Genomic DNA, 5,354 nt, shown 5'->3' on the forward strand with positions numbered 1-5,354 from the left:
GTGTCTGGGGAAATTTCCATGGAAGTGCACAGAAAACCTTTCGGCCTTCTCCCCACTGCTTCTCTCAAGCTCCTTCAACTCAATGACCCTGCCCAACAGGTTGGGCTGGCCCAGCCTGAAAAAAACTTCCCAATTCTTAACTTCAGCCTGACCTGTGTTGTGTGTCTGTGTGTTGAGTGAGCCCGTCAGCTAGCGAGTCTTTTTAGAGTTAAAGGAGAAGGTGCTGGCAAAGAGCCAACAGATTCTTGGCCTTCAAGCACTGCTTCTCTGTGATTTCATTATGCCATCTGGCTGCCAATGGAACTCAAAATTTGGAAGGCGGAAGACAATGTTATCTGGGATTCACCGTGCCCAGCACCCGAAGTGCCAAATTCCAGGAGGACAAGAATTTTAGCCAATGACAACTCACCCTCCCCTACTCCACCTCCTTTAAAGTCCAACTGGGGCCCAGGAGGTGGGGGAAGGTCACAGAGCCTCGAGACACCCCAAGTAGAGGGGTCCTTTGAACCAAGTGTCTAGACGGTGGAAGTAAAATTGGAAACACATGGGGGAGAGGGAGACATTGAAGAAAACTTCACCGTTGGAATACTTTGAAAAGAACACAAGCAAATTCAAACAGACCACTCTCTGGACACGAGTGAGGCAGAAAAGGAGGGCAAGGTGATGAAATAATCCAGAATTTCAATACTTTTGAATGTTCTTAGTGATACTGACTTGTGATGATGGGGTTCCCAGGGAAGACCGGGGACTCGAGATGTTTGTGTAATTTATTTAATTTAAACAGCATTCTCCTTTTGTTCATTTTGGTAATAAAGTGGTTTTGAAATGTGAATAAATGCATGTGTTTGGATGGCTTTACAAACAAGGCAAAGCAAATCACCTCCAGAGAAAGCTGACCTTGCTTTGAACTGTCCTAGAGGGAAACAAGGAGCTAAGACAAATCCACCAACACGATGGGAGATTTCAGTACATTTCTCTCACTGTTGATAAATCATATGGATTAAAAAAAAAAAAAAGCGTGGTATGACAGAGTTAAACAGCAAAGTAAACAATCTTGATTTAATGGACATGTATTGAATGGTGCACACAATTAAAATGTATATTTCTTAAGTACACATGAAGTACTTACAAAAGTTGATCATAGTCTAGGCTTTAAAGCATTTTTCAGCAATTTCAAAGAATAAGTATCCTTCCACAGTCTCTAACCACAATGCATTGAAGTTAAAAATCAATTACAAAAGATAACTTGCACCAAAAAATACACATTTAGAATTTTAAAAAATACTTCTAAATAACTCAGAGTCAAAAAAGAGATAATATGGAAAATTAAAAACACTCAGACTTAAACAATAATGAAATGCTACGTACCAAAACTATGCAAGGAGCACCCAGCTGGCTGGGTCGGTAGAACATGCAACTCTTGATCTCCGAGTTGTGGGTTTAAGCCCCACGTTGGGCATGGAGATTACTTAAAAATAATAAATCTTTAAAAAAAAAAAACAAACCTGCCGGGAATAGTGCTTTGAAGAAAATGTATAGTCTTTAATGTTTCCACTAGAAAAGAAAAAAGATGGGGCACCTGGCTGGCTCAGTCGGTGGAGCGTATGATTCTTGATCACCGGACTGTCGGTTGGAGCCACACTTTGAGTGCAGCGATTACTTAAAAATAAAACCTTTAAAAAAGAAAAGAAAAGAAAAAAGATGAAAATTAGTGAACCAGATGTTCAACCATGGTAGTTAGAAAAAGAAAACCAATTCAAAGAAAGCAAAGGGGAAAAGATAGTAACAATGGTATAGCTAACATTGCTCGAGTGGTTACTATAAACTATGCACTCCTCCAAGTACATACTAATTCTCCAAGCACATACTCATTCATGGATGAGAAAACTGAGAGTCAGAAAGGTTAAGTAAGTTTCCCACTCAACACAACTCCATGAACATGAAGGAGCTTAAGATTTCAACCCAAGCAATCGGGCTCCAGAGCTTAAATTCTTAACTACTACAACGTCGAAAACTTAGGGAAATGAATAAATCACTAATAAAATATGATGTACCAAAGTGGACTCAAAAAAACAAACAAACAAAAAAAGATTGGAGGAGAGTCACTCCTTTAATAGTTTAAATTTAGTAGAAATACACATCTCTCTCTCTCTCTCTCTCTCTCTCTCTCTCTCAGTACAAATAACCCCAAAGGTAGACAGGCAAGAGCTTGTCTAGTGGTTGCACGAGGCTCCCCAGGGACTAAGGCTACTTCCAACTCATCTCTCTGCCCTCCCTTGGTATAGAACTCACCATCATGGCCCAACATGGTTGCTAGAACCAGGGTCATCACATCTGAGCAGGGAGGGAGGGATTTATAAAGAGCGTGTCCATAAAAACAATTCCTTGAATCACATGCAACACTTCTGCTTCTCTTCCATTCTCCAGACGCAGTCACATGGGGAAATCCAGCTGCAAGGGCCTGGGAAATGTGGTCTTTCAGCTGGATATCAATACACTGAGCTAAAACTCAGGATTCTTGTTAGAAAAAAAGGAGAATGGATGTTGGGGGCGGTTAGAAATCTCTACTATATTCTCTAATTAGATATCTGAGGCTACTATACCCTTGATATCCAATCCACAAAAGGACATTATAAAAACGAAAAACTATAGCCCAATCCAATTCATAAACAGAATTGCAAGAATCCAGTAGGGATTTATCTGAGTAGGATTTATCCCAGGAGTGTCAGAGTGGTTTACATTTTTAAAATGTATTAATGTGACTCACTATATTAACAGACTAAGGGAGAAACATGTTCTACCTGATATGGAGACATATTTTAAAGCGATAGTAATTAAGATAGTCATATTAGCATAGAAATAAACAAGCAACCAATACAAAAAAAAAAAAAATAGGAAGCCCAATTACAGGACCATTCATTCATAGTAAATGACAGAGTCAGCACTACAGATCTTTGAGGAAAGGATAGACTATTTAATGACTGGTTCTGGGAAAATTGGTTATCTAATTGGAAAAATAAAGTAAAATTAGACCCTGACGTTATACTATTTACAAAAAGTCAATTCCAGACAGATTAAGAACTTTACGCTAAAAGGTAAAAGTTTAAACCTTTAAAAAGATAATATATTAAGACATGTTTATGACTTTGAAATACAGACTTCTTATATAAGAGAACAAAAAGTACTACTGATTTAAAACACTAACAAATTCTGGGAATGCAAGCTGGTGCAGTCACTCTGGAAAACAGTGTGGAGGTTCCTCAAAAAGCTAAAAATAGAACTGCCCTACGACCCAGCAATTGCACTACTAGGTATTTATCCAAGCGATACAGGTGGGCTGTTTCGAAGGGACCCATGCATCCCCGTGTTTATAGCAGCACTATCGACAATAGCCAAAGTATGGGAAGAGCCCAAATGTCCATTGACAGATGAATGGATAAAGAAGATGTGGTATATATATACAATGGAATATTTTTTTCTATATACAATGGAATATTACTTGGAAATCAAGAAGAATGAAACCTTGCCGTTTGCAACTACGTGGATGGACCTGGAGGATATTATGCTAAGTGAAATTAGTCAGAGAAAGACAAATATCATATGACTTCACTCATATGAGGTCTTTAAGAGACAAAACAGATGAACATAAGGGAAGGGAAACAAAAATCATATAAAAACAGGGAGGGGGACAAAACAGAAGAGACTCATAAATATGGAGAACAAAATGAGGGTCACAGGAGGGGTTGTGGGAGGGGGGATGGGCTAAACAGGTAAGGGGCATTAAGGAATCTACTTCTGAAATCATTGTTTCACTATATGCTAACTAATTTGGATGTAAATTTGAAAAAATAAAAAATAAAAAATATTCTGCCAATGTTCACACTTATAAAAACTCATTTCAACTCAGGGCGTCTGGGTGGTTCAGTTGATTTAAGTATACGTCTCTTGATTTTGGCTCAGGTCATCATCTCCCAGTTTGTAGGATCAAGTCCCATGTTGGACTCCTTGCTGAGCATGGAGCCTGCTTGGGATTCTCTCTCTTTTTCCATCTGTCCCTCTCTCACACGCACTCTCTCGCTCTCAAAAAACTAAATGAATAAAATAACTCATTTCAACTCTACTTTTAATGTTCTATCTTAGGCTGGGTGGTGAATACAGAAATGTTCATTATATTACTCTTTTTTTTTAATTTTTTTAAATGCTTATTTATTTTTTAGAGAATGAGATACAGAGCAGGAGCAGGGGAGGGGCAGAGAGAGAGGGAGACACAGAATCAGAAGCAGACTCCAGGCTCTGAGCTGTCAGCACAGAGTCCCATGCAGGGCTCGAACCCACGAACAATGAGATCATGACCTGAGCCGAAGTGGGGCTCTCAACTGACTGAGCCACCCAGGCGCCCTACATTATATTACTCTTTACACCTTTCTGTATGTGTGACATGTTTCATAATACTGGTTTGTTTTTTTTTAAGTTTATTTATTTATTTTGAGAGAGACAGATCGCCAGCTGAGCCGGGAGGGGCAGAGAGAGAGGGAGGGAGGGAGAATCCCAAGAAGGTCCTCAGGTGTGAGCTCAGAGCCAGACATAGGGCTGGAACTCACTAAATTGTGAGATCATGACCTGAGCCAAATCAAGAGTCCAGCACTTAACCACTGAGCCACCCAGGCACTCCCATAATACTGTTTTTAGATCGTTACTGAAAAGTAAATACATGATTGTAGTTTTTCTGGGGAGGGCCATGTTTTGTTTTGTTTTGTTTAAATAGGATTACTGAAAGGGGCAAAGTACTCCCTCTCTGAGCTTTGGCAAACACCAGGAGTGTGAATTAGTAGCTTTGGTCATGAGTAACTATGCAGCCCTACTATTGATTTTTTTCCCAGAAAATTCTAAAATATGTGACTGGTGGCAGATCAAATTGTATCAAGGGATCTGAAAGGAATGGTTTCTTCTGGTTCCAATAAGTAAAGAAAGCCAGGGGCCCCGCAGAGCTCCAACACAGAGTCTGGGGGGATGGTAATCAAGTCCTGAATTTCAGAAGTGAGAAGCAGATTAAGATCTGGTACGCTTTGTTCATTTTATTTTACCTTTTCGCCCTTCAGTTTGACTTCTCATAGAGTGACCAGGGATTTCTGAGTATCTCAAAGCAGATCAAGCGCAGATAAGCCCTGACGTTTACCCGGAGCCCTCACCTCTACCCTACTTTTGCCTGTCCCAGGCGAAGAAACCACAACTCCCAAAAGACCCTGCGGCTCTGGGCGGAGCCTTCCCGTGAATTGGTGTTCCGTAGCCCCAGGCAAGCGGCGATTGGTCAGGTCTGGGAATAGGGTGGGGCTAAGGCAGCTGTGGTAATTGGA

This window comes from Puma concolor, chromosome E4 (assembly GCF_028749965.1).
Source record: "Puma concolor isolate L17-30 chromosome E4, mPumCon1.1.hap2, whole genome shotgun sequence".
In the NCBI taxonomy this organism is placed as follows: domain Eukaryota; kingdom Metazoa; phylum Chordata; class Mammalia; order Carnivora; family Felidae; genus Puma; species Puma concolor.